At 43.1% G+C, this 12,500-nt stretch overlaps 1 protein-coding gene across 2 annotated transcripts in view; it reads left to right on the forward strand.

Moving 5' to 3' along the window:
* The window catches only part of TOPBP1 (DNA topoisomerase II binding protein 1), a 204,258-nt gene that overhangs the window by 92,967 nt on the left and 98,791 nt on the right, over positions 1-12,500 (forward strand). The gene's annotated exons all lie outside the window — the stretch shown is intronic.

Raw genomic sequence — 12,500 nt, forward strand, 5'->3', positions numbered from 1 at the left:
GCTCCTGGCTCCACCTGCCCGGCTCCTTCGCTGTTTCCTCGGGCCCGATCCCATGGGTTGTGGCCATTGTTTCACTCCTCGACCTTGGCCTTGTGCTCGTCTCTTCGCTCCTGCTGGCATGGCTCTGCGGTACTCCGCCGCAAGGCTTCTCCTGCTTAATACCCGCTCCACCCCATCATGCATCTCTGCAATCAAATCAAATGGACTCCTGCGTCGACCCAGGTACATTCACCGTGGCTCCGGTCGTAAGTTTGTTTATTTACAATCAGGTCACTCCATCCCCGTCCTCTGGTCGGCTCAGCGCACTCCCACTCATCATCCCAGCGCACCTGGTCACAACAACGCACACAATCGCACCTCCTGTCTGCGAACCCTGGCCAAATCACCTGAATTCATACCCGCCATACAAAACAACATCAAGCTCACCCTGTTCAATACCCGGTCCCTCAACAACACATGCCTCATCCTGAACGACTACATCCTGGAAAATAAACTGGACTTTCTCTGTCTCACTGAGACCTGGCAACAACCTCTGGACTACTTCGCACTCAACCTCACCACACCCAATGGATATTCTTACATCAATAAACCACGCTCGGAGGACCGAGGTGGTGGAATTGCCGTTATTCACCGACAAGACATCAGGACCAGCCTCATCTCCATCGCATCTGCTCCATCATTTGAACACCTGGCTTTTAAACTCTCTGGTCACACACAGTCAGTCATGGCTGTTGTCTACCGCCCTCCCAAACCACACCCATCATTCCTGTCTGACTTCTCCTACTTTCTGACCCAGCTCTGTTCCCTCTCCCTCTCAATCCTCCTCCTTGGTGATTTCAATATCCACATGGACTCCACTGACTCCACGATAACCACTGACTTCACTGATTTACTCACCTGCTTTAACCTCACTCAACATGTCAACTTTCCTACCCATAACCGTGGTCACATTTTGGACCTTGTCTGCTCTACTGGACTAATTTTGCACCATCTCTCTGGCTCTGACCTCACTCTCTCTGACCACTTAGCCATCACTCTGACCATCAACATCCCCACCCCAGCACCAAGGCATTATCGCACTATCAACTTCCGTAAGCTAAACGCTCTTTCACCTCCCTCATTCTCATCCACCCTCTCTGAAAAAATGTCCACTTCTCCCTTCGTTGACCTCCACACCCCTTCTGACCTCACTGACTACTACAACCACATTCTCTCCTCCTGCCTTGACCAACTTGCGCCTATAAAAACCAAAACCGTTTCTTTCACCCATTCTGCTCCCTGGTTTACACCTGAACTCCGCCTGATGAAAACTCGTGCTCGCCAACTTGAAAGACTCCGCAATAAAACAGGTCTCATAGTTCACTCCCAGGCCTACAAGGACCACCTACAACACTATAAAGATGCCCTCTCCCGCGCCCGCTCTGCCTACTACTCTCAAATTATCCACTCTGGCTCCGGAAACCCAAAAGCACTCTTCTCTACAATAAACAAACTCCTCAGCCCCCTGAACACCACCACCCAGTCATTCACAGTAGACAACTGCATCTCCTTCCTTTCGTTCTTCCAACGCAAAATTGAAAACATCTACAACAGCTTGACCACCGCCGCACCCGCTCCCCCTCAAACCACCTGCCCCCCCTTATCCTGCCATCCCCTGTCTCAATTCTCCCCAGTCTCCCCTACTGACCTCTCTGAACTCCTCATAGGAATGAAAACTGCCACCTGCACTCTTGACCCCATCCCCTCCAGCTTTGTCAAGGCCTCCCTTCCTGCTCTCTCTCCACTTATCATTGCAACAATAAACTCCTCCCTGTCTACAGGCATCGTCCCACCGTCCCTCAAAATTGCTGCTGTTACCCCCATTCTGAAAAAACCTGGACTAAACCCTGACACCTTAAATAACTTCAGACCCATCTCCAACCTACCCTTTCTGTCAAAAGTTTTGGAACGCGCTGTAGCCACTCAACTCAAACATCACCTCTCTGCCAATAACCTGTATGAAACATTCCAATCCGGATTCCGCTCCAACCACAGTACTGAAACTGCTCTCCTCAAAATCACCAACGACCTTCTCCTCTCCTCTGACGCTGGCAACCTCAACATTCTCATCCTCCTCGACCTCAGTGCCGCCTTTGACACCATCGATCACACCATCCTCCTCACCCGACTTGAAACCACCTTTAACGTTACTGGCACTGCCCTCTCTTGGATCAAATCATACCTCTCTGACAGACGCCAGTTCATCTCCATCAATAACTGCAAATCCCCCACTGCTCCCCTCCCCCAAGGTGTCCCCCAAGGTTCAGTTCTTGGCCCCCTCCTCTTCATCCTTTACCTGTCCCCCCTCGGTCACTTAATCCGCCGTCATGGTCTCCAATTCCACTGCTTCGCCGATGACATCCAGCTTTTCATCTCCACCAAGTCCATCTCCACCGCCACCCACTCTATCCTGACAAACTGCATCACTGAAATAAAATCCTGGCTTCAAATTAACTTCCTCAAACTTATCTATGATAAATCTGAAATAATCATCATTGGCCCAAAAACGCTCACCAAATCCACCCATAACTTTGCCCTCAACATCGACGGTTTCCCAGTATCCACCTCCCCTCACATCCGGAATCTTGGCATCATCTTTGACCAAACCCTCTCCTTTGACAAATACACTAAACAGATCACAAAGACAGCCTTCTTTCACCTGAAAAACATCGCCTGTCTCCGTCCATCCCTCTCCTCCGTGGCTGCAGAAACCCTCATCCATGCCTTCATTACTTCCCGTCTGGACTACTGCAATAGCCTCCTTTATGGTTCACCCTCAACAATCACCAATAAACTCCAATACATTCAGAACTCCGCTGCCCGTCTACTCACCCATTCCCGGACCCGTGACCACATCACCCCCGTCCTTTACAAGCTTCACTGGCTCCCCATCTCCCAAAGAATACAGTACAAAATCCTCCTCTTGACCTACAAAGCCCTCCATAACCTGGCCCCATCCTACCTGGCTGACCTCCTCTCCAGACACACTCCCACCCACAACCTCTGCTCTGCTGGTACCAACCTCCTGACCCCCCCCCCCCCCCCCCCTCCCATCCGGACCAAATTTAGATCCTGGGGGGACAGGGCCTTCTCCATCGCTGCTCCCACCCTCTGGAACTCACTACCTCACACCATCAGAGACTCCTCCTCACTCACCACATTCAAAACATCACTCAAGACCCACCTGTTCAACACTGCATTCAACATTTAACCCACAGCATCTAACCCCTGACTATCTCCTCTCCTTCTCCCTCCTTTGTGCTTTGAATATTTCCCTATTGATTCTTCTTTTTTGAAATTGTTTTTATGTTTTGCTATGCATTATGTTTTGCACTCTGTCAAAGTGTCTTTGGGCTTCCTGAAAAGCGCTATATAAAATAAATGCATTATCATCATCATCATCATCATCATCATCATCATCATCATCATCATCATCATCATCATCATCCCCGACTAAGGGACGTAGCGACCTCCATAACTCTTGGTCTTCCTCCTTCTGCCAACATCCACATGGGCTTAGGCCAATCTCATTGGCACACTGGCATGTAACCAAGAGAGTCTTGGGCATCCTTGAGGATGGTGCCAGGTTAGATCAGATTGGTGACCATGGTAAAGATTTGTGGTAAGTTCCAGGGACATATGAGCCGGTACATGTTCACTTAAGTGACACATGTGTCCAAACAGGGAATAGTGTCTCCTGCAATATCGAGTGTAATTGGGCCCAGTCTAGTGATCTTACAAATGGTCCTGTTTGAGACTCGGTCATACCATCAAACCCCAAGGATGTGGCATTGACAATCCATATGAAAAGCATGTAGGATATCTTGGTCCTTTTTCGAAACTCGAAATAAATGAGTCGCCTTTTCTGCAAACAACATTATTACCTTCGCCATCAAAGGTGGATGTAGGTTATGTTTTCACCCCTGTCTGTCTGTCTGTTTGTTACTTGCCAGAAAAGATTCCGGCAAGTATGTTGGTTGGTTGGTTTGTCTGTCTGTTTGTCTGTCTGTCTGTCTGTTTGTGCGCAGTACTACGTCTACACCGTTGCACATAGAATCGCCAAACTTTACACACATATTTGTCTTGCCCTGGAATAGACTGTGCCCAATTTTTAACTCTCTCGGCCGAGGCCTCCATTATGACTTCAGAATTCGATAATTCGACAAGTACAAAACTTCATCCAATCAAGATGCAATTTCTTGAGCACCATGTCGGCATAAACTGGTGTGGAAAAAAAATAATGATGATGTCATCGGTCACGTGGTTTGGCCGCCGTCTTGGAAAAACCGAAAAACTTTGCACCTCTATATCTCCGAAAGTGTTGAATAGAAAGAATGGAGACATGGCTCATTGTAAAGAACTCTCCATGGGGAATAAAATATGTTAATGATGATGTCATAGGTGCCTCCATTATGACGTCATAATTCGACAAGTACAAAACATAATCCGATCAAGATGAAATTTATTGAGCATAATCCAGGAATAAATTAGTTTAGAAAACAAATAATGATGACGTCATCGGTCACGTTGTTCGGCCGCCTTATTTGTCCAAAATGGCCGATAAAGAAGTACATTCCGGCAAGTCCTTGGTCTCTGACCTATTTTTCATTTGTTTGTCCTTTTGTTTGTCCATTTGTGAACAAGGTATCTCAAAAAGTTGTGGACGGATTCGGTCGAAATTTGGCAGAGAGGTAGCGTATGTGACAAGGACGAGATGATTAGATGTTGATGAAGATCTGGATTCAAATCCGGCGGCTATAATTTTTTAAGTGAATCTTCACCATTGGGAGATAGGGCCAAAAACGATACATAGCAGGATATCTCAAAAAGTTGTGGACGGATTTGGACGAAACTTGGTGGACCGGTTGTGTGTGTGTGACCAGGAAGAATCGATTCGATTTTGGTGAAGATCCAGATCCGGATCCAGCTTGGATAATTTTTTAAAATGATTTTTCACCATTGTGTGATATGGCCAAAAATGATATGTAGCAGGATATCTCAAAAAGTTGTGGACTGATGATTTTGATTAAATGTGATTCGATATTGTGATTTTCTGGTCTACTCTGGGATACAAAACGTAAACTGTTCACCTGGCAGAGGTATGCTCTCTACTGAGTGCCGCTCTAGTTACCTCTGCCACCGAAGGTGTATGTAGGTCATGTTTTCACCCCTGTCTGTCTGTCTGTCTGTTTGTCTGTGAGCAGGATCTCGAAATGTGGACGGAATCCATTGAAATTTGTTGGATAGGTTGAGATGTGACAAGGACTGCATGGTTAGATTTTGGTGAAGATCCAAATGCAGATCCACAAATTTTAAATTGATTCTTCAGCATTGAGAGATGGGGCCAAAATGATATATAACAGGATATCTCATAAGGTTGTGGGTGATTTATGACAAAACTCAGTGGACGAGTTGGTTTGGTTACAAGAATAAGCCGATTGGATTTTGGTTCAGGTCCGGATCCAGATCCGGCCTATCAGTGGGATACAAAACGTAAACTGTTCAACGTGATGGAGGTATGCTTGTTGCAAAAGGCAATCGTGAAATAGATCTTATAAAAAATAAAATTTATTTTGCCTTTTTACTTTGGTTAAGACAAATTAATAGCTTGATCTTGGGAATTACCGTAATACCCGGCAATGGACCTATTGTGCTATCGGTAATGTTGATTGCAATAAGTAACTGCAGATACTTACTTTTTCAGGCAAAGGTAGTTGATATTATATTCGACTGCTTTAGTTCATTTTTTGCTTTTGTTCGAAAAGAAATCTGTTTAATTTTGATGAATTTGTCGTCAGCTTTGTCTGATATCGAAGTAGTGCACAGTGTAATTAGTTATAAGCAAACATTTGTAGTGCACAGTGTAATTAGTTATAAGCAAACATTTGTAGTTTTTTTTTTTGGACTTTATTTGTTCAAGGGCGGTCTTTTTTTTTTTGTAAACGGAGTGTTTTCCAATGATTGTTGGAAATAAGGTAAATCCAATGGGAACAATCGTTACGCCTTGGTCCCCCGTTGGTGAAGTGATGTGAGTTGACAAAGTGGAAGACGCAAGGCGGCCATCTTGGATTTTGACTTGGCGACCCAATTTTCAATAGCGTTCTCCCTTATGCGTAGATACACCCACACACCAGATTAGAAGTTAGTAGTTCGTTTATTTTTCAAGATATTTCGCTCACAAGGTTCAGACATATATATGGTGGCGGCCATCTTGGATTTTGACGTGGCGACCCAGTTTTCAATAGCGTTCTTCCTCGTGCTTAGATACACCCACACACCCGATTCGACATTTGTACTTTGCTTATTTTTCAAGATATTCTGCTCACAAGGTTCAGACATACATGGCGGCGGCCATCTTGGATTTTGACGTGGCGACCCAATTTTCAATAGCGTTCTCCCTTATGCGTAGATACACCCACACACCAGATTAGAAATTGGTACTTCGCTTATTTTTCAAGATATTCCACTCACAAGGTTCAGACATACATGGCGGTGGCCATTTTGGATTTTGACGTGGCGACCCAATTTTCAACAGCGTTCTTCCTTATGCCTGGATACACCCACACACCTGATTAGAAGTTGGTATTTCGCTTAGTTTCCAAGATATTCCGCTCACAATGTTCAGACATACATGGCATCAGACATACATGGCGGTGGCCATCTTGGATTTTGACGTGGGTTGCACCCACACACCAAATTAGAATTCGGTCCTTCGCTTACGCATGCATGCACGCACGCACGGACGGACGGACGGACACACGGACAGAGGGGAAAACCATCGTCCCCCTTTCGCTCCGCGGTGCGACGGGGGACAAAAAAGACTGACTTTTTTTTATCTTTGTTTCATATAAGGCTGTAAGCTATGCATTTGAACTAAACACAAATTATGCATTCGCCAATGTTGTCGTTTTCATTTACGTTTTAAAATCCCATTTTAGCCAATGTACCTATCTATCCTTTATTGAAGTCATGACATGTTTACCGCAAGGAATTCTGGGGGGGAAAAAACAGGGTGTTGATCCGACGTCTTGGTTTCCAGATGCTGTTTACAATGCGAGCTGACCAGGTCGTGTCAACATTTACTATTTAAAACTTGCTGAAAGTAAACTGCTGCGTTTACAGTGTTGCAACAACCAAGAGATGCCCCTCATTAAAGTTTGCTCTATTACCAACGAATAACAATAGGTTTAGGTTGTGGGTGAGCCTGACTGAAATAATAACTGGAGAATTCATAACGCACCTTGTCTCATGCCGTCTTTAGAAAAAGGACATGGGAAGGGTCTTTTCAACTCTTGTTTTACGTTTCTGAGCATGATCTATATTTCCGAGTGCGAGCTGTCATTTTTGACTGAATCTTGCTGTTACTCCGCCCTCAGAGCATGTGGCAAATTTGATTGGTCAAGACGGTGTAAAGCTTTGTCCAAGTGCAGCAATACCCTGGTTTGCGTGAAGGATGGGTTCCTGAGAGATTCGTGCGATCGCAATTTCACGCAGATCGGGGCTCATAAATCATTGTTAATGAGGATACATGAACTGGACCCGCTAATTTCTGAGATAGATGCGTTACATCTGGGAAATAAGAATGATGTATTGTGTAATAACCAGAAATCATTAATGATCACTATTAAACGAATAAATATTTGTAATTCCCATTTCCTCAAGGATCTTGAATCTCACACTCTCACAGTCGTCTATCTGATCATCATTATGGCTTTCATAAGGCAATATCTACCAGTGATATCCTTTCTTACATTTCAAATGCCTGGGCCTCTTCTCTGAGAGACTTTGTGGAATCCTTTGCTGTAGGCCTTGATATCTCAAACGCCTTTGATAGAGTTTGGCATCGTGGTCTGCTATCCAAGCTTCCCTCTTTTGGCTTTTCTCCTTCACTCTGCTCTCTCATATTGAGCTTTCTCTCTGACTGCTCTATCTCTGTAATTGTTGATGGTTCCGCATCTCCCTCCTTCCCTATCAACAGCGGTGTCCCTCAGGGTTCTGTCCTGTCTCCAACACTCTTCTTTCTTTTTATCAATGACCTTTCTTCTACAAATAACCAAATGCACTTGCATGCTGATGACTCAACATTACATTCCTCCATGTTTTTCCCATCTGCTCCATCTTCCCACACTTGATCTACATCCAGATGATCCTGGTTTCATCACAGCCACTTTAAATTCAGATTTGGACAAGATTTCCCATTGGGGAAAATGTAATCAGGTTAAGTTTAATCCTTAAAACTCAATTTCTTCCCATCTTTCTCTCTAAAACTCCTATCAACGTTCCAATCTTCTTTGATAGCTCCACAATTACACCATGTGATACAATAAACCTACTAGGTATTACCCTAACATCAAATTTATCCTGGAATCCACACATTACACAATTAGCCAAGTCTGCCTCGAAGAAACTAGGAGTCCTGTTCAGATGTCAAAGATTCTTCTCCTTTCAACAGTTGCTTAAACGATATAAAGGATTGATTTGTCCTTGTATAGAGTATTGCTCTCACATCTGGGGAGTTTCTAGCTCCATGTATTTACTGGACAAAATTGATTCCAAAGTAATCTGACTTATCAACTCTCCCAGTCTGATCTCAAAACTCGACCTGCTCGAATTACGCTGCAAAGTTGGCTCTCTTTCTCTTTTCTACAGATATTACTTCGGTTTCTGCTCCCATGAACTTGATGCTTGTGTACCTCTGCCATTCATGGAACACAATACATCCAGGGGTGCAGATGATGTGAAAAGCTGACCAGAAAAAAGCCTGAGACCCCTTCCAGGGGAAAATGTGTTTTTTTATCTTTAACTCAACGTAATATTCCCCTTTAACTTCAAGTTTCATGTAGCATTGCCACTAAGGAGGAGTGTTCTTGTCACACACCCAAAATGTCCACCAAGTTTAGTCCGTATCCATAAGCAACTTTTTGAGATATTGTGTTATATATTGTTTTTGCCCCATCTCTCAATGGTGAAGAATCACTTAAAATATCTCAGATCCAGATCCGGATCTTCACCAAAATATATTCATTTCGTCTATGTCACATACCCAACCTCTCCACCAAATTGCGTCCGAATCAATCCACAAATTTTTGAGATATCCTGTTCACAAAAAAACAGACAGGGGTTAAAACATAACCTCCATCCACCTTTGGTGGCGGAGGTAAAAATCAAATAAAAGCCACAGGCAGGCCACTCTTCCTTGGAAATGAACATATGGGACTGCATTCTCTTCCAAAAAAACCCCGTTTCATCCAAATTAAAAACTAGAATGAACAATCTAAGATTGCGTAACCTCACCCGGACTTGTTGGCCCGTCACCTGCACAGTAGCAGTAATCACTTCTGTGTCTGTCTGTCTGTCTGACTGTGTGTGTCTGTCCGGGCCATAACGTTTTTAGCATTTGAGCTCTTGCCATGAAATTTTCGCCGAAGCTGTATTGTGATAATATGGAGAAGGCAAATTATTCATTTTGTCAAAAGGTCAGCGTCACCTAAAATCGTCAATTTTCATCCAATTGACATGAAATTTATATTTACCATTTGAGTTTTGTCATCAAATTTTCAACAAAGCTTTATTATGAGAAGATGGAGAAGGCAAATTAATAATTTGGTCAAAGGTCAGCGTCACCTAAAATCGTCAATTTTTATCCAATTGACATGAAAATTTAAGAATTTGCATATTGGTTCACTGAATTGGTTCACCAATTAAAAGCTAGAAGCTGATTGTTATTTTTTAGATTAAAAGGTCAAAGGTCAACATTGCATAAGATGGCCAATTTTGACCCAATTGACCTGAAATTTAAAGAATTTGCATATTTGGTCACAGAATTGGTTCACCAATCAAAAGCTAGAAGCTGATTGTTGTTTTTTAGATTAAAAGGTCAAAGGTCAACATTGCGTAAGATGGCCAATTTTGACCCAATTGACCAGAAATTTAAAGAATTTGCATATTTGGTCACAGAATTGGTTCACCAATCAAAAGCCAGAAGCTGAGTTTTTAAAACTATTTTCGTTATTTTGAGCATACAGAAGAAGAAGAAGAAGAATAATAAGAAGAAGAAGACGTCTGATTACAAATGGACGTGGACGGGTTTTGCATTTTTAGATGCTTTCTAGTTTTGTTTGGTTTTATGGCACGTATTTTATAGATGTACTCGCATTCTAATTGTACCATACATACTTTACAGACGTACCTGCATTCTAATTGTACATACTTTTTAGAGTATTCGGTTGAAAAAAATGGACGTGTAAAAATTGTAGTCTACATTTGCAAATTATGTTCGGACAAACAAACAGACAAACAGACAGACAAATGGACCCAAATGCAATACCCTCTCATCTGGCGAGGGTAACTAGCTGGAGAGGGTAAGCTTCCACAAGGGCCTTAAACTTAATGTAAATTCTGCTGCTGCGTGCTCATCCACGCACAGATTCCCCACTTATGTGAATACTGAGCAAATTTTAATAGCATGCTGAGCAAAGGCAGAGCATGCTGATTCATATCGTCAATTCAAGAGGATAAAAGTCTTCATCCTCATTAAACTGCGCCGAGAACTCACTAATTTTGTTGCACATACAAGAGTCGTGGACTGACTATATGCTTTGATTTGTTTTCTTTGTTCTTAGCAATAATTGTTCTAACAGACCACTCCCATAAACCAAATTATTGGGGAAAATGCCAGGGGCATAGAAATGGCCACTTTATATAATGGTATGTGCCATGTGACAAAGTATAGAAAAGAAGGGACATTCCATAGCTTGTAGAAAATGCCAAGCAATAGAAAAGAAGGGACATTCAAAAAATCTCGTGTGCATGCTGGACTACCCTTGTGTTCTCAGGAGGAATCAAGTAATGCTCTAGAAAAGTTAATATATATAGTAGGGGTGCCCTAGATATATTGGTTAAAATACATTTACTACTTTATGCAGCTGTATGAATCAAATTGGCGCCCCTTAAATTTCTTCATATATATTTAACTTTAAAGCAAAAACTATGGCACTTAGGTGGAATTTGTTTTGAAAGCCATTAATTAGATGTATGGGATGATGTATATTCCATGTTTAAATCTATAGCCTTTGAGATATGAGCGCCAAAACATTTTGGGCGGGCGGATGGACTGACAGACACCAACGTGAATTTGAAGGATTTCTAAATTAAACTCAAGAATGTGGACAGACGTCGCTGAAAATTGGAACATATTACCTCGATGTACAAAGCATTTACTTCTGAAATTTGCAGCCAATTTCATCCAGTAGAAGCCGAGAAATCTATTTTCAGTCCCCATGTTAAATCTGCATACAGAGAAACGATCCCATATAAAGGTTGGGGCGCTTTGCGCCTCCTTGGATTCACACCCAACAGCGGTGGCACCAACACCCGATTCCATCCGCCTTAACAATTCTAATTTCAGCTCCAAACTGATACTTTTTCTTGACACTTTTGGCATATCGTAATTCCCAAGGCTTTAGACACCAATACCAATGGCGGCGCACAGAGCAGGAAGACAACAACGCTCGCACTGATTGATTGAGAGTAGACGAGCTCAGTGATGTGACAGATGGCAACACCAAAGATTGCATTTACGGTCAACGTGGTGCATTTAAACTTGTAACTTTTCACTCACTTGATGTATTTAAATATTTTTGATTTTTTTTTGAAGATTTTGATTTTGATTTTGAATATTTTTGATTTTGAATCTTCCCTCTCTCTCTCACTCCCTTCCTCTCTGTGTCCCTCTCCCTCCCTCTCTGTGTCCCTCTCTCTCTCTCTCGCTCTCTCTCTCTCTCTCGCTCTCTCTCTCCCTCCCTCCCCCTGTACTGTAGTCGTACTGTAGTCGAAATTGAATATTTTAATTCTCGCTAAAGCAAATCCACGCAAAAGTGGGGTCTTGCAGTGCGGGGTATTACTCCACTGCCAAACTGAAGGTCTTTGGAAGTGGAACAAGGCTATTTGTTTTTATAGTGTTCAAATATAATTCAATTTTTTTTTGTATACATAATTGAGGTTCGTGGAAGAGCTAGTACAGTCAACGGATCAGGACGTAACAGACAGAGACACGATGCAAATCATGCATGCACCGGGTGGACAAAATGGATACAGAAGGAAACTCCAAGGAAAAAAACTGGAAAATTAGGAGGAGGGATTTAGGTAGCGTAAACGCGGGTAGAAAATATCATGGTTTGAGAATGGGGACGATCTGAGATAGTGGTGAACAGCTGGCTTGAAGACCTGGAGGGCGGAATGAGATTGAAGAGAATGTGGCAATTGGTTCCACAGGTGGGGAAAAAGAGGAACAAATGAGTGGAGGTGAGCAGTGATGCTGGATTTAGGTAGTTTCACCAGAAGCGGGTTGATGGTGGACCTTGTGAGCCCTGCAGAAACCTGGGGAACAGAGGTTCGAGTGGGTTTATTGGGAGGGGGAGAGGTACTGAAATAAAATAAAAGCTTTTACATATGAATGAATG

Source organism: Myxine glutinosa, chromosome 7 (assembly GCF_964187855.1).
Source record: "Myxine glutinosa chromosome 7, kmMyxGlut1.1, whole genome shotgun sequence".
NCBI classification, from domain to species: Eukaryota; Metazoa; Chordata; class Myxini; order Myxiniformes; family Myxinidae; genus Myxine; species Myxine glutinosa.